Below are 18,154 nucleotides of genomic sequence, written 5' to 3'. Positions count from 1 at the left end.
ATGGCCTAAATCCTAAGTTTCTCAGTCTTTATTCAAGCAAAATCCCATGTGTAGCTTATCCCATGTTATGCCGTTGCTGCCTTGCTGTATAGCTCTGTACTCTGTTGGCTGATCCTAATCACAATTGACCAAGTGCAGAAAGGTGTGGTGGACAGGGGCCAGAGGGTCTCTAGGCCTGCTTCAGTCAGCTGCCTTGCCTGCTGTTCAGATACAGGATGACAGAGCCACCACCACATGCTAATATATTGGGAGGAGCTGCTTCTTTGACATCTTCCAGAGTCTGGGTGCCCCTGGGGAGGGAGCAGGGTTGAGTGGTCAGGTTGATACTACACGGCTGCTTCTGAGACTGGGGACAGCCCTCAGGTCTGGATTTTGCGAAAGGATCTGTGCCACAGACTCTCTGTAGACCAGGACCAGTGTCAGCAGTGGAGAAGAAAACATGAGATAATGTTGAACCTTAGGACACTTCTGTAAATCATTTTTAATAGGAGGAACAGTTTATATGTGTATGAAATATAACAGTGGCAATATAAACAGCGCTTCATTGACCTTCTCCTTGCATGATAAAAAAGCCTATTGTAGGAAAACATTGATCTGCTTATCTGACAAATTAGGAGAACATAAAGAAATGGAACCAGGGCCAATTCAACCAATTATGGAGTGAGGGGAACAGGTTATCTGCCACTATTCAATCTGTCCAGAATATTATTGCAAAGTTTCAGTCAAGAGGGAAGATAGAGACAGGGATATTTATAGGACACAGGTCTATACGTGCCCTTCTAATACAATCATTCTTGTGGCATTCTACAGGACTCTTTGTTATACAATGTGTTAAAAGCTTAGATTGTAAACATAAGAAAAAGGTATGCATGATACACTTTTTTCTAAGCTCTCCTCACTCCTAATTTTAGTAAGTTAATTAGTTTTAACTTTGAGAGAGTTATATGCAAAACAGTTTCTTATGAATTACCATATTTAAATATGACTGTGCGATGTAAATAGGGAGGAAAGGTGGAAATCAGAATGTAAAGGAATCTATTCTCTTTGAGAGAGATTTGAATAGAGATTTTTTTTAATAACTTCATAACTCTTAAATCTCTGTTACGATAGCTTCCCAAAATAATACAGTCAGAAAAATTAGGAAAAGAAACCTTTGACAGTGTAACAAGAGTAAAGTTTTAAAGGGAAGCTATTAATTTGTGCTGCTTTAGACTGAGTAGCTTCAAACAATTTAGTTTTTGGTAGAGCATCTTTTATGATTTTCTTAAGTTACAACTTACTCATTTCTCCTTGTTGATGTTCATGAGGGACCTTTTCAGCAAGGGAGAAAATTCACCTTTTTTTGTGAGCTTTAGATGTTGCTGGGCTCCGGGTCTTCCAATCCTTGAGGCTGTTTTGAACATTTTATTTAAAGCCAGGTGCAGTCAGGTTGCAGGCTACCTTTCCAGTCTTACTCCTCGGAAGAAATGGGGGGGTGGGGAGCTGCATCACTTTCTGAAACGTGAAGGAGAATTTTGGCAGCTTCCACCAATCTCTGTATATACAAGTGAGAATCTCTCGCTCTCGGTTTTTCATAGATAATGAGTCTATCACCTCTCTCCACCCCCTCTTTCCCTGTTACAGATGGGCATGAGCATCACTGTTACTGCTGCTCAAGATGCTGCACAAATGTTGGGAGATGGGAGGGAGTGGGGTGGGAGGGGATCAAGTTTTATGGTGCATGATGGGAAACATGGCACTCATTCTGAGGTCTTGGAAGGTCCCTGGAGGTCCCTGGGCGTGCAGGTTTGTGTGTGCGTGTGCATTTATATTATGTATATATTTTTATTTGTTTATTTTTTAGGGAGCAGTATCAGCGTGGAAAGGGAAAATGAGGGCTGGGTGTTGTGCAGCAAGGTTGCTTTTCCTTTGACTTGGTAGAGCAATAGTGGTCATCCTGTGGTGAACTGCACCCACCGCGACCTGTGGGCTGCCGTGCCTGTGAGTGGTCAGTGTAAACAAACTGTCTCGCGGCCCACCAGCGGATTACCCTGATGGGCTGCAGGTTGCCCACCGCTGTGTTAAGCTGTGTATATTTGCTCTTCAGCAGGCCATCAGAGCATGCCTTTCTCGGAAGGCCACAGAAATTCTGTGTTGGATAGGTAAAAAGCGACAAAGAGTCCTGTGGCACCTTATAGACTAACAGACATATTGGAGTTGGATAGGTCACTTTACAACAAAACAACTGGAAGATGCAATAGCCAAGATTTATTAACCACACATGCAAAAGCTATTTGTGTGTGTGTGTGTATGTGTATGTGTATGTATTCTGTATCAAACACATTCAAATATTGTGAACTCCTGAAATTACGGTAATGCCGTCTTTGGCCTTAATGTTTATAACTATTTTCAAATGCCAGCAACAGCTACAGGTGGATTACATTGGGTTCTCCCCTCCCACCCCGGGGAAATACATTCCAAATACGTGTACTGTCACGTATCTCTATGGAATGTATTCGCTAGTTTGATTACAGTGCAGCTCTTTCTTTTTAAAGGCTAGAAAGTACCTAATGCAAAGAAAATAGTAAACTTTATTCTGAATATTTCTGATGGAGTTTAACAGTCCAGTAATGTTTCATGTATTTTTTTTTTCTTCTGAAGTTTGACTTTAGGCTCAATAATCATGATCTCAATAGAGAAATGTTTCTGTAGCATGGAGGTAGGACAGCAGTCTATCACACCTAATCTTTACATTTCAAGTATCTTTATTGATAATTAGGTTAAGTGTCCACATCTGAAACTGGGTGAGCAAATATTACATCAGTGGATTGTGAGTGATTGTTCACATCACTTAATGTCACGGGAACATAAATGAAATTTGAGGAGCTAGTCCTCTAGATGAAAAATGATGCAGTGTAGTTTTTATTTCTAAGCCTTGTTTTCAAATAAGTACAGCTTGACCATATACGCAAGCCTCAAAGTTATGGAAATATTATTTGTAATTGAAAATTCTTAAGCAATGAGATTAATTTAGTTATGCTATTACACAATTCGTCGGAGAAAAAGCTAATATGTTTTAGCCAGTGTTGAGATGAGACCACAGAGAGAGAAGTCAGCATTTTTTAGCCGCCTCCAATAAACTTGTGGGATCCATACACAACGGGGAAAATTGGTGCAGAAAACAGGTCCTTAAAAATTGAGAGTTGGTAGGACAACTCCCACCTTTTCATGTTCTCTATATGTGTATGTATATCTCCTTACCATATGTTCCATTCTGTGCATCCGATGAAGTAGCTCAGATAAATTTGTTATTCTCTAAGGTGCCACAAGTACTCCTGTTCTTTTTGTGGATACAGACTAACATGGCTGCTACTCTGAAAGAAAGCAAGGAGGCTCTGATGCTTGTAGTATATGAGGCGAGAGAATGCATTTTGAAGAGTAGAAAGAGTTCTTTTGGTGTAACTCAAGACGCAGGTGCAGCATGTACATAGTATATCCTGAAATCTGTTGCCTGTAGGTAGGGTGACCAGATGTCCCAATTTTATAGGGACAGTCCTGATTTTTGGGTATTTTTCTTACACAACCTCCTATTACCCCCACCCCCATCCCGATTTTTCCCACTTGCTGTCTGGTGACCCTACCTGTAGGTATCAGTACTCACTCCCTTGTGAGTAATGATTGAAGTAAGAAAGTGTGAGTTGATGTTAACATTGTTCGTTTAAAGGGCTACCAATTATAAAGAGTCTAGGGCTTAGCCTACTACTGTTCTGTCCTACTTCTAGATAATACACATATTTCTCTGTAACCAGGTAATAGATCTGGTTCTCTCCTTTCTTTTCTTTAAAACAGTGATGCCAAACATGGTGACTAAATCCAAAATAACTATATGATTGCCAAACAGAGCAAAAATAGCTCATTTTCTTTTTAAGTACCAATTTGGAAACAATCTTTCTATAAAATAAATAAAATACTATGTAAACATTGTGTTGTGGTCTCCTGCTCCTGCTCCTTCACCTCCCCACAAATCTCCCTCTCTTGCTGATTCCCCTTCCCTTCCATCTTTTAGTGTCAGTTTTCATTCAAACAAATATTTTATTTATTGTTTTAATTCTCATCAAATATGAACTTAAACATTGTCTGGGGGGTCAAAGCCTGGGTTCTATTAATAACTTGACTACTGATTCACTCAATGAACTTTGGGAACTATATGCCTCCATTTCCTCCATCTGAAAATGGGATGATGATACAGAAGCTAACTTATCTTTGTAGAAATGTTTTATCTGTCTTGGATGAACTGCTAAAGTTGTAGTGTTTGAAAGGAACTTCAGGTGCCAAACATTATTATTACTCTTTTACATTTCAGTTCTTTCCTCTTGGGTCATATTCTCTTATTCATCTAATCCCCACCCCCTTACTCTTCATCTCAATGTTTTATTTATTATATAGTATTACTCTGTACTTATTTCTATTATCCTATTAGAATCTGATTGTGCAGTCCTTACCGAAAGCAAAACTCCCACTGATTTCTTGCCTTGGATGACGACTACAGGATTTTCCATGTTTTCAGGTATTCTTTTCAGTACAATTGCCTCCCTCCCCCCCCCCCCCCAGCTTTTCTCCATCTCCCTCACAAGACTGCAGTCTGCCCAAAAGCATCTTTTTGGTCACTCACAGTGCAACAATCAACCAGCAGACAAAGTTCTTGTAGAATAAGTGCTGTCCTCTCTCAATTTAGTCTGGAGTGGATGTCACTTTCCATTCTATGGTGAAAATAGCTGGTTGTGGTAAGAGACCAGGAACTCCTACTTCAGCTATTGATGGATTTTTCTGTACAGATGACCATGTACCTAGAATAGGTTAGCAATCCCTGATGAGTGTAGCCTGAGTTTTGTGGTAGAAATAACAAACCAACCACTTAGAGGAAGTGGTTGGGCAAGCAGCTGTGTTTGGAAGGGACTTGGAGGAAGAGAGCAAATTGTTCTTTAGTTGTACTTTCTTTTGACTTGGTCCCCTTTCATCTCCATTCTGTTGCTCTTCTTCCCATTCGTTCTAATTGGTGCCTCACCCTTAAAAACTGGGATTTTAGCCATCCAGAGAAGCTGCCACCGTGGAGGCATTCCAAATGTCACTGCTCACTTGATTTATCAAATGTTATGTAAGTGAGTGTGGAAATAATACTTATAAGAAAGTACAATCATTAAATGTCAGGTTTTCTGTCTTTTCTCATCCTAGTCTATGTAGAATGCAACATCGAGAGTTGTGCCTTTTCCCCCTCATTTAACATGAAAACTTTCAGTGACATTTTTGGTTCAATTAGTTTTGGCAGACTAGATTTCTCTAAGTCAGACCCTCGCACTTGTATAAACATGACAGACTTCAAGCTGCTTTAAATACAATCACATTGTTACAAAAACAAAAAACAGAGATGATGACCAAGATTAAGATTCCATTTTATTAATAAACATTTCATGCTGAAAGGTTGCAAAATTGCAATAAAAAACCCACTCTCAACGGTTCTTTCCTTGTCTCTTTGTTGTTCTTTAACTTTCACCATCCATGTCGCTCTCTCTTGTTCTCCTTTTTTCTTTTTCTTTGCTAAAAATGCATTGCTCTTATTTTGCACCCTAGTCAGGGGTGATACTGGGCTGAAGTCGCAGTCTTTAGAAAGTGCTGTGGCATGTGACAATAGGAAGATGTAAAGTGAAATGTTAAAATGATACTGACTCTCTTTAGAGACAGGCACACTGAATATTAAACCAACTCTTGAAGTTCCCCAGGTTGTCATATGCAGTGAATATTTTAAAAAGAAAACAATGGAAAGACCACAACACAGCAACAGAATCATACTAAGAACACACATGCTTCATGTATGTTCACTATAAATGTTTGTTTTATGGTACAACTGAAATAAACAAGGCAAAAAGAAACTTGCATGTATAGACTAGCAAACAAAAGAATATGGGTTAAAACTGGTCTGCAGTTTCTTTTTTTTTTTTTTTAAATCCTCCAATATTGTTTGTTAAACTACCTTCTTTCCTCACAATTCCCCAGTGAAATAAATCATTTTTACTCTTTGCTTGAAAGAAAAGATTTACCGAAAACTCTACTTTTAAGAAGTGTAATTGAAACCAGGGAAAACTATTTATAGCAAATGGGGTCAAAACAAACTCCCAGCACTCTCCTACCTTTGGACAAACTGAAACTTATTAAAAGAAGCTTCCTGAAATTTACAAAATCTGTCACATTAAACTAACATCATAAGCTATAATGATTATATGTAGGGTTGGCAGAATTCAATTAAAATAAGTTTGATGGATAATATCAATGTTTATTTTTAAACTTTTTTTATTTTTATCAATTTAAATTTTCATAATTGTGTAAATTATGGTGCTTAGGAATTTTTATTTATTTAAATTTTCACAGTTCCATGAAATTATGGGGGAATCAGACAATTATTTAAGACTGTAGATGTTGAGATTTAAAAATTTAGAGCTTTATATCTGTTAAAACACACATTTTCAACATCAAATATCAAAATACACAAAGTAAATATCCTTAAAACATACTCTAATAGTATGATTTAAGTATTCTCAAGTAGAATTTTTCTTACATTGCCTATCTGTAAATTTTGATTATTATTGATGGAAATAGTTTTTCATCAATTTATGTATGTTCAGTGAAATCTGTTTACTGATATTTATGGTAAAAATCTGATCCTTCTAAACTAAACCATATTTATATCACATGCTTGACAGATCCATCTTTGTAACCCCGGCTTTCAATTCAAACAAAAATTCAGTCATGTTTAATATTATTGTTTGGCACAATGTTAATTCCAATTAAGTTACAGTTCTGGAATTCTTCAAATGCTACAATGAAAAGATGGATATAGAGTTAACCACTAGTGGTATGACTTTACTACAGCGTTAACTCAGGTTCTTGCTCAAGTGTTGTCCCTAACCCAGGGTAGTCTATTATTCCATTTTGTCAAGGTTCAGATTTCTTGGTCAAGGTGTAGTCAGGGTCCGGACACTAGAGAAACATTTTTCACACTGCATGTGCCCCTGTTCAACATACCCAGGGCCTATTGCTTATAGTTTCAGTGTACTAAATTACATCTGAGACTTTAAGAAAGTACTTTGAGAAAATGTCAAACAGATGCAAATATTAGCATTAAAACACAACACTTCATCGTTTATGATTCAAGTCAGTCCAGTAAGAAATGCACACTGACCTACATGTGTATTATACAAAAATAATCATGAATAATTACTGTGACGTGCCTGTTAAGACTAGTTTCACTACTGAAGATGTAATTGTATATGGCAATACAAATTTAAAATGTGTGTAATTAATTTCTACTCAGCATCAGTTGGAAAAGTGACAGGTCCTCTGCTGGACAAGGGCCTTGAAGTTTGGAGTGAGTTCAGTCAAGGCAAGATGGAGGCAATTGCACAGATGATTATCGGTCAGAACGGAGCAATTACGCAATTTAATGTTGTTCATTGTTGAGAATGCTGACTCACACACATGTGTCAAGCCAAACATAGTCAAAATGTTAAATGCCACCTTCCTCAAGTGTGGATACATGGAGTCTAGCACAAAGATAGTCCAGAAAGTTTCTGATGTAGTTTCGGTGTGTCGCAACTTAAGTACTTCATCCTCTTGTAAATCAGTAAGCTCGAGCTGTGGTTTTGCTTCTTCAACATCTGGAAAGGATGCTTTTGCTTGATTACTCCACATGCCATTTGCTTGTACCATAAATGAGTTCCTTATAAACAGGAAGATGTCTTTTACACTTTCAAGTTCTCGGAACCTCTGCTGGAAGTTTGAAGAAGCGTGTCCAGAGATGATGCCATCTGATTCACATCTTCAGTGTCACGGCAACTTAGCAGCTTTGGGAAATGCAGCATCTCCCAAGTTTCCAAATCACTTTTCAGGAGACTCCATTTGTTTTGAAATGAGATGATACTACTGTGGAGAGCCACTACATTGAGATTTCGCCCCAGTAGCTTTAAGTTGAAATAATTGAAGTGGCCTGTTAAATCAACATGGAAGGCCATGATGACCATGCTTGTGGCATCCCTCAAAAAAGGGTGTAGCCCTTATGCCTTTTTCCCTGGAATGTTATGTAGATATTCTGCCACATGAACTCTAATTTCCCACAGTTTTCTTAGTACTTGCCCTCTGCTCAGCCAGCAGAGGTCATCATAATGGGCAGATACTTCTGACAGAAAGCTTTTGAACTGTCTGTGTTGCAGTGATGACTTGGACCAAAGGAAGTTGACAAGTTTAATCACCATTGCCATTACATCAGCATACTCATCACTAAGCTTTGCACAAAGTGAGGTTTGGTGGATTACACAGTAATAGAAAATCAAATTGAGGTTCTGATCTTGAAGATGTTTCACAAGCCCTCGGTGACTACCAATCATGGCAAGAGCACCAGCTGTTGTAATAGACGCAATCTGAGTCATGTCAAAACCTTCATTAGACAAAACAGTTTAAACAGAATTAAACAAATCCTCACATGTTGTGTGATTGTTTATGTAGTATAAGGGACAACAAATCCTCTCCGAATTTATCTTCTTTAAAAAAAAAAAAAAACCCTCCCCAAAGAACAGACATACAGCACTATCTGCTCTATGTCCCTGATATCACAGGATTCGTCCATTGCCATGGAAAATTTTCCAGTTTTCAGTTTCCTACACAACTGCTTGAAAATGTCCTGTACCATCATCTCAGCGTGACTAACAGTCGTCGTGCCTGGGAGTGGCAGTTGTCTGAAGGCGTCAACAATGTTTTTTTTCCCCCTATAGAAAAGAGTTTCAGCTGTAGTAACCATAAACTGATTAGTAATGTCCGCATCTGTAAAAGGTTTCCTGTGTTTTGCTGTTACCCACACACACCTCAATGAAACTTCAGTTGCCTTTTCCTGAGCACAAGTAGCCTTTTAAATAATACCTGTGCTCTGAAAATATGCATCCTTTAATGAAGCACTCTTGGAGCCCAGTTGATATTTGTGGTCAAAGTCCATCTGCTTCGTTTCGTAGTGCCTTGATGTTCCCACTTTTTACAGCAGCCACAGTCTCTGTACAAATTAAACATACTTGTTGACCCTCTGGATGTTGTGGCAAAATAAAATGGTAAGCGTTTCTTTTTTAAATGCACGGCTTTTGGTGTCAACTTTCCTTTTTTTTGCTGCCATGTTTAAGCACAGTGCCGTTAAATGTCAAAAGCGCTGGAGGTGGGACTATCTTGGTTCGCCTTTGCTCCTCCTGCAGTTCCTGAGGTGCAGGGAAGGAGAGGAGACAAGGGAGAGGCACAAGAGCCCTCCCCTTGTCACAGGAGTAGAGTGAAGGGAAGAACAGAGCTGCCGCAAGCCAATGAGCTCTTTCTTCTCCTTCTTGTCTCCTGTAAGAATGTTGCCTGCTGAGGTGCTGGGGCAGAGAGCACTGCCGGCTTCCTGCAGCAGCCCTGATTGGCGGCTCTTTCCCTTGCTGTCAAGCAGAGGAGGTTTCTGCAAGACAGACAGGAAATATGTACCCCTCAGCAGCTTAGGTGGAATTGTGGACATTTTAATTGCAGGGTCCATGATCCCAGGGGCACCATTTCAGATTTTGATTTGGGTTGGGGGCGGGAGGTGATTTTAACCGTGGTTCCGGAGGCTACTTGGCGGTCAGCCCTGTGCAGCAGGGCTCCCACTGTCAGCCCTGCACAGGGCTTAAATTCAGCCAGGGCCCGCTGGAGCAGAGCTTTGGTAAACATTTTCAAACCTACGGGAAGCCCGGTGCCCACCTGTGGGGCTGAGGCCCCGAATCCCAACAGGGCTGAGGCCCCCCCTCCCGTGGGGATGAAGACCTCAGTTCTGGTGCGCCCCATGGTATGCTTTGGCAATTCGGATTTGGACCGCTGGCTGCCTATTGAGTACCCCTGCTCTAAACCCATTCTCATCCAAGTGTGGAGCTTTCAACCCAGCTGACTCATCTGTGGCTGCAGGCTAACGCCAGCGTGAGGCCTTCACTAGGGCTGGTAACCTTCCCACTTTGCATGAATCACTTGGATGTTGATAGTCCTCCAGTGCCTTCCCACAGTTCGTCCCCCCCCATGTGCCTAGGAGGACAGACAAGTTGTATAATTTACTGGAAAAGAATCATAGAGCAGCTCATCTTACTGCAGTGCAAATAATGGTGGGATATTACCCCAATAGTCCTAGAGGCACACATAGGAGAGTGCAGCACCAGTGAGGACACAGTAACTTGGTTATGGCATTGCAGTGTGGCTGCTTACATCCAGGCTAGGCTTACATCCCAGGTACTTATAATCTGAGGTAACTCTGCAGTGAAGACTTACCCTCGAGGACATTCAACTAGAAGTTTCCTTTTGATTACTCCATTCTTCCTTTATTTAATGAGACGTGTTACCAAGCACTTTGCACTTATGTAACAGGGTCATGTAAAACAATTGTTAGAGGGCTTATTCCTTCACCCTTTCACTTTCCTGGTCCTTCTTGCATGAACAGAGAGCAACAGTACCTGAAGTCCGAAGATGCAAATAATTGGATGTCTATTGGTGAACTTTCAGCAAATAGTGATTTTAATTTTCTTCCTCAGTGTCCTCCTTCCCAGCTCTGACACCACAGAGCCTTGCCTGTGTTCCTGTTCCCATTCTCCCCCCTTAGCAAAACATGATTCCAATTCTCCCCCATTACTTCCTGATTGACTGCAGACTATATAGTAAAACTTAAGTTCTGCTTAGCTATACCTTAACCAATCATTTTATTGAAATTTAACTAACCAATCCTAATATATTGTAACATGATTATTTAACCAATTATATCCCACCAACTTAATTGGTTTACACCTAACAAAATTAATTATACAGCAGACAGAAACAATTACAGAACCAGACAGATTATACCAGGGGCGGCTCTAGGGATTTTGCCGCCCCAAGCACGGCAGGCAGGCTGCCTCCGGCGGTTTGCCTGCGGAGGGTCTGCTGGTCCCACGGCTTTGAAGCCTCCGAAGCCACGGGACCAGCGGACCCTCCGCAGGCAAGCCGCCGGAAGCAGCCTGCCTGCTGCCCTCGTGGCGCCGGCAGAGAGCCCCCCGCGGCTTGCCGCCCCAAGCACGTGCTTGGCGTGCAGGGGCCTGGAGCCGCCTCTGGATTATACAGACAAACAGTAGGGAAGTGGGAACTACAGTGATAGAACAACAAAGAAATGAGGACAGGTTTCAGAGTGGTAGTCGTGTTAGTCTGTATCAGCAAAAAGAACAGGAGTACTTGTGGCACCTTAGAGACTAACAAATTTATTTGAGCATAAACTTTCGTGGACTACAGCCCACTTCATCGGATGCATAGAGTGGAATATATAGTAAGGAGATATACATACACATACAGAGAACATGAAAAGGTGGAAGTTGTCCTACCAACTCTCAATCTTTAAGGACCTGTTTTCTGCACCAATTTTCCAGGTTATGTATGGATCCCACAAGTTTCCTGGAGGTGGCTAAAAAATGCTGACTTCTCTCTCTGTGGTCTCATCTCAACACTGGCCAAAATATATTAGCTTTTTCTCCATGCTAATTTTCCCCTACTGTTACTCACACCTTCTTGTCAACTGTTGGAAATGGGCCATTCTGATTATCACTACAAAAGTTTTTTTCTCCTGCAGATAATATCCCACCGTAATTGATTAGTCTTGTTATAGTTGGTATGGCAACACCCATTTTTTCATGTTCTCTATGTGTATATATATCTTCCTACTGTATTTTCCACTGCATGCATCCGATGAAGTGGGTTTTAGCCCACAAAAGCTTATGCCCAAATAAATTTGTTAGTTTCTAAGGTGCCACAAGTACTCCTCATGCTTTTTTTTTTTTTAAGAAATGAAGATTTCACACCTCAAGTGAGTTCTTGCCAGACAGGATGCTATTAAACTAAGTTTTCTTTAAATCTTCTAGGCTCTTCCCTTTTTCTAGAGGTGATTGATTGGATTACCTTTTTAACAGCCCAAAACTGCCTTATTTCAGCGTGACTGGTGAGGACATGACCGTACGCTTCCCAATTTATGGCTGCCCCTGCTGTTTAGCCAAAGGCCTTAGCCTAAGAACAAGACCTTAGACTATCATAGTAAGAAAAGCCCTGTAAACAGGCAGAGTGATTTTGATTCTTGTTTTGTACCTCTAGAACTAAGTGATAAGAATACACCTCAATTCTTAAAGTATAGGCCTTTGCAGGCAGGCCTGAATATCTATATCCTAACAACAATCAATACACAGGGAAATTCTTCAAAAAATTTCTAGCGATGGTAGGAAATAAGAAACACTTTAGCCTGGGGTGAATCCTTTCTAATCCCTTATACTTAATATGAACATTAGTTATATTTTAAATGTGTAAAAATAAAAACAACTTGCATGGTAACGTAGATCAATATAGCATGTTTTATAAATATGCTACAGTGGTCCAAGATGGATGTTTGAGTTCTGGGTAACTTTCTCTAAGGTCTGTAAACTTTTAAGTGGTTATAATTAAATAACATACTTAACACCCCATTAAAGATAGAAAGTGCATATTTTCATTGGTGGCATTGTTTTACTTTTGTAGATGGTGGAAAACACTGATATATTTAAAGTCCAGATGCAAATGATTAGATGAGAGGAAAAACTACCAAGTACAACTGGGTAATCCTAAATCTGCAGAAACCATGAACTTTCTGTATAACTGGATTGCTATTCTCCTGGTAATGAGTAACAGGACCCAGAAACCTTTTAGTGTATGCTACATGCACAGTGAATGAATCCACAGTTTTACTCATACCATTTCTGTTTTTAAAATAAAATGTGGAGATAGTACTAAGGTTCCAGGATTTTAGAGAAGGTTCATGACAATCTAGTCACGTACCTTGAAATGTTTTGGAGTATTTGAAGTGTACTGAAATATTTTGCAAATACCTGTTTTAACAATTTAGTAATAATGAAGTAATAAACTTTTAATATGTTGCAAAAGTAAAATTGTATTTAATTTGAATACAAATCTTGACTAAATATTCACTGTCATATAGATTCTTGGAACATCTTTCATTTCTCCTTTGCCTCTGAGATGGGTAATGTGTATAATGGTAATGGTTGCAGGTGGTTTAACTTTTGTTAAATGTATGTGTAGCTGGTGTATTTGAATTGATTGGGCATAAACTGACAGATCTATTTGTATGTTCCTGTGTTGTTGTTTTTTACTAGATTGACATGACCAGCTAAGGCACTGAATGGGTGGCAGTTCTTTAATTGTATCTCAGTAAAAATCAGAATAAATAAATAATAATAATTAATAATAATAAATAATATCTGCATAAAGCTATTCTCACTTTCTTCATCAGTTTTCAGGGAAAGTGAGAGAGAGTATAGTGCCTGCATGTTAATGTGAGGGCCAGCAGAGTACCCCGTGACTTCCATGGAAATTATGGATACTTAGAATCTCTGAAAAATGTCACCATTGGCACTTACACACTCGAATTTGGATATAGGCATCCAAATGTGAGCATTTTGGCCTTCATGTTTTAATATTGCCTATAGGATGTTAATCTCAATGAGATGAAATACCCTATACATTTTCTAGTAACTTCTGCTCCTTAACTTTTTCTTTGGCAGTTTAAAGTAACAGTTATTGACAAGCAAATTACACCTTGATTCTTTGCTTTGTCAGATAAGATTTGCAGTAATGCAATAACTAGAAGTGAAAGCACGTACAAGTGTAAAACTGTTAATGATGGAAATATTTGCTTCCACTGTACAGTACTTAAGTTTCAAGACATGACTGAAATCAATAGACCTCACACTGCTCTTATGCTGGTGCAAATCAGGAATGAGTAAATCCATTGAAGTTAAGGGTTTCACTTTGGTTTATGTATGAGGAGAGAATTTAGCCCACTGACTCCATAATTATGTACAGAGGCACCCACCATTGTGGTATCTGAGAGCAGGTGTTGGTGAAAGTGATTTTATTCATGTAAAAATTCTGTGCCAAAAAATTAAAAATTCTGTGCTCAGTATTTTAAAATTCTGCATATTTTATTTGCCAAAATAACACAATATAATCATGCCAGTTTCAATAGTGTTGGTAATTTTATTTCAAAATACCTGTCAGCAAGTATGTCTGTAACAATACAGACAACAAAAAAGATTAAGGAAATGTTTTTTGACAAAGAGATTCCTTACTAGGCATGTTAATAGAGAACTTTGAGTAAGAATTTGTTTAAACTACACCCACCTCCCCGTGTGTCCCTGCACCCTCACTGAGCCACCCCTCCTCCTCTGTCCCCATTTGGCCCTGCACTCCCACATAGTCACCATGCCTGCCCCCATCCCCATATGGACCTGCACTCCTATTCAGCCCCTGGCTCAATGCCCTCACCTCAGTCTGTCCCCCACACTAGCCCTTCTGAACCCCAGTCTGTGATCCTTGAGCTGCCCCATGTCTGTCCCCCATCCTGTGTCTCCTCACCTGGGGCATCCAACGTGCTGTGAGGAAGGCAGCCACTTCCTCCTCCCTCTCTGTGGCTGGCTGCTCTGGTCCTGAGCTGGCTGCCCTCTCTTCTGGTGCCACACCAGCCCCTAGTGGTCGAAACGTGTAATTGCAGTGACTCCCTGGAAGAATCTTATTTTTTGCAGGGCTAGGGGGAATCTGCGGGGAACATGAATTCTGCATGTGTGCAGTGGTGCAGAATTCCCACAGGAGTAGTGATTTCACATCTACAGCAGTTATCTCTTAGCTGGCTGCCTCAGTCTACATGTTGTGTCTCTTCTGGGAACTACACCTATTCAAATATTGTTCTTAAGTGTTTAATACAACCACTGTAGTAGGTCACTTAAGGTGTGTTAGCATTTTCTAACCTCTTTCCTCAGAGGATCTCAGTGAATTAATAACTCCTCAGCCTCACAAGTGCTGTGAGACTGAAAGTGTTGTTTGCAGATGGAGAAACTGAGACTCAGAGAGATTAAATGGTTTACATAAAGTCACACAGCAAGTCAGTGACAGAGTCAGAGTCCAAGTTCCTAGTTTCCTGTTCTAACCACTACCCTCTCAGTCAGATTCTGATCCTTCATTACAAAAATATAAAACTGGAATAAAATCACTAGCTTTATGGCTGTGTAACTGATGTCAGAATGTACCCCTCTGCCTCATCGTTATAGTCTCCTTGCCTTTCAGTCCTATCTCAGAGGGTCCATTTTTTGTTTAGCAGTATGGAAACGGCATTTCCCTCCTGCATTACACCTTCTTCAGAGTCAGCAAAAAACAAGGCCCACAAAGCAGTGCTCTGCTTTGAGATTGACTACCGCTTAGTCATTTAGTGTCTGTCTGAACCGTATGGATATGTGTGTCACCTGGGACACGGCCCATGTCTCTTCTACATTCTTAGATGGTCAGATAATAAATAAATAATTTCTAACAAATTTTCCATCTGACATCTAATAAATTAAGTGATTCATTTTTTAATTATCTGGCCAACTATCATATTTATTCCCTACTTGTGTGCTTAAGTGTTCATGTTTATTTACAGAATGCTAAATGGAGTGACAATAGGGTATTAAACAGAGAATATGTCCAGTAATAAAGACAAAACTTTTGTAAGTTTGAAGCAAAAAATAACCTATCATTTAAAATATATAATAATAGAGCATCTTGCAATTTTTCTCTTTATTTCTGTGACATTCTTAGCTTTGATTACTCTCTCGCTTCATTTCTGCATAATCGGAGATATTTTAACTTGGGCTCACAACATAAAGTTTCTACATTCTCACATTTCAGATTTACCAAATATTTCTTTTTCATGTGAAAGCATTTTTTATTTGCTCAGTTTGTGGTGAGTTATCCCAGATAAAAGAGAAGAACAAGAAGTGTTAGGCACTCATAAATCTATAGGAAACTTGGACTGAACAGCTACCAGTTGCAGTTGTTATTCTGTATTGTAATTTACTAGTTCTGAACGTGCATACGAGCAATTAGGCACAAACTCCACCTAGACTATTAGGAACTGAGGATCAGATCACATATTAGAAAGATTATTCCCGCAGATTTCGAATAAGGTCATGGGTTCCAAGTATGATCTTCCTTTCATGCCAGTTTTACAATTGTTTATATTTTTGCAGTGGTAGATCTACTACTTATTCCATATGGTTACAAAAGAATGGGATTCTGCTTTTGCTAACTTAGCTGAGTAAGGGGAGCTCTCCTTTTCCTTATCTGATTCAATTAATGTCCGTTTGGGGGACAGGATTGCTTGGGAGATTAGTAATTGGACTCCTGGGACTTTTCACCTTTTAAGATCTCCAGTTTGAAATCTGGCCCACATCAAAAGTCCCCATTTGATGGCTGTTCACTGGCTAACGTGAAATGAGTTGGAGGTCTCAGTCTAGTTCTTGAGAGACATCTCTTGCAAAATAACTCCCACCAGAATTGATGCACAATGGATGCACTTTAAACAATAAATAATATAATAAAGCATCTTCCTAGAGACAGAAGAGCCTCTTGCCCAGAGATATACTCTCTCCAGGTCAAGGGTGGAGACATTATAGGCAAGTTTGCACTCCTGATGCCATGAATGGAATGTTATGTTATGAATGGAATACTTGAGTTTTCAAGACTGTGATTCTAGTACATTTTAGAAGCATTACACTTCCCTTTTACAATAAAATTAAAGTGTGTCTGTGAGGGGCGGAGGGAGGAAACCCTAAAAAGCCTATCTTGAAAAGTAAAAACTTAACTTTGGCAAGGGAGCGGGGGAAGAGATCAAGACTATTGGATGCATGTTGTTACCATGATCCAATAGGGAAAAGGTAGATTCAACTTACTTGTGTGTTGGCTAACATTTAACTGGAGAGTGGGGGAGAAAGAAGGAGAGGAGAGAGATTGATCAGTAGATTGTTCTTTCCATTTATAATCTGAACATCCAAAACCACAGCCAGTGTTAATCTATGAAAGCAAATCTTGTGCCTTGCTAATATTACGTTAGAAAGTCTGAATGGTGCCTAAAAATTAACCCTCTTTAGCTCTGTTTTGTAATTATTTGTATTTTATTCTAATGAGGGGAGTGACGCTGTTTCCAAATTTATTGTGAAAAATTTCTGCTTTTATTTTCACTGTGACAGCCAAGAAGGCTTTAGTCCTCAGAAAAGTCCCAGAACAATTGCTGAGAACTGCAGAGTGTTTAGCTAAGGGCTTAATTACGTCTAGGGTGCCTTAGCTTCTGTGGGAAAAGAGACTCTCTTTCTGTGAAATTCACAACACAGTCATTGCTATTGGATTAAACAATGCCTGCACTTGCCATTGTGGTTGTAGAAAAATGTTAAATTCTTTGCTGGTGTAGACCACTTAATTGAATGTCGTCTTTTATAATAATAGATGGTAGAGGAAGAAATGGATTTATATGTGTCTGCTGAGGAATTTTTCAGAATGGGGCTTTAGAGTTCAATCTATAGGCTAATAGGGGTGATGTAGAGACAGCGCATTAAGCCATAGGGAAGGGTGTGCGTGTGTCTGTCTGTGCATGTGTGTCATTGCTCTCAAGTGATCTCATCTAGTCAGTTGAAGGTAGATGCATCCAGGGCATGATCTTGCCTTCTAAGGTGCAAGGAGAATAAGGGCTCTATCCTGCCAGGAGCTGAGCACTCTGGACCAATTCAGCAAAGCATTTAAGCATATGCTTAACTTTTTAAGAATGTGAGCAGACTATTCACAAACCCTAAGTGAAAACAATGTGGAATCCTTGTGATACTTTATAATTTATTTGTTAGTCTCTAAGGCCTGATCTACACTGGTGGGGGATCGATCTAAGATACGCAACTTCAGCTAGGAGAATAGTGTAGCTGAAGTCGACGTATCTTAGATAGACTTAGAATCACTTACTTTGCATCCTCGCGGCACGGGATCAACTGCCGCCGCTCCCCCGTTGACTCTGCTTCCGCCTCTTGCCCTGGTGGAATTCCGGAGTCGAGGGGGAGTGAGTTCGGGGATCGATTTGTCGTGTCTAGACAAGACACGATACATCGATCCCCAATAGATCGATCACTATCTGCCGATCCAGTGGGTAGTGTAGACATACCCTAAGGTGCCACAAAGATTCCTCATTGTTTTTGCTGACACAGACTAATACGGCTATCCCTCTGAAGCCCTAAGTGCT

General features: G+C 39.9%; 1 protein-coding gene across 3 annotated transcripts in view; it reads left to right on the top strand.

Moving 5' to 3' along the window:
- The window catches only part of AFAP1 (actin filament associated protein 1), a 172,326-nt gene that overhangs the window by 24,303 nt on the left and 129,869 nt on the right, over positions 1-18,154 (top strand). Inside the window, exon 2 of one of the 3 annotated variants that reach the window (XM_039541549.1) lies at positions 4,460-4,546. The exons of the other annotated variants lie outside the window; for them this stretch is intronic. The gene's annotated coding sequence lies outside the window, so the exon portion shown is untranslated. The remainder of the gene's footprint in view (positions 1-4,459; positions 4,547-18,154) is intronic. 3 annotated transcript variants of the gene reach the window in all.

Source organism: Mauremys reevesii, linkage group 5 (assembly GCF_016161935.1).
Source record: "Mauremys reevesii isolate NIE-2019 linkage group 5, ASM1616193v1, whole genome shotgun sequence".
NCBI lineage: Eukaryota > Metazoa > Chordata > Testudines > Geoemydidae > Mauremys > Mauremys reevesii.
Note: the sequence above shows the minus strand (reverse complement) of the source record. Positions and strands in the feature narration are given on the sequence as shown.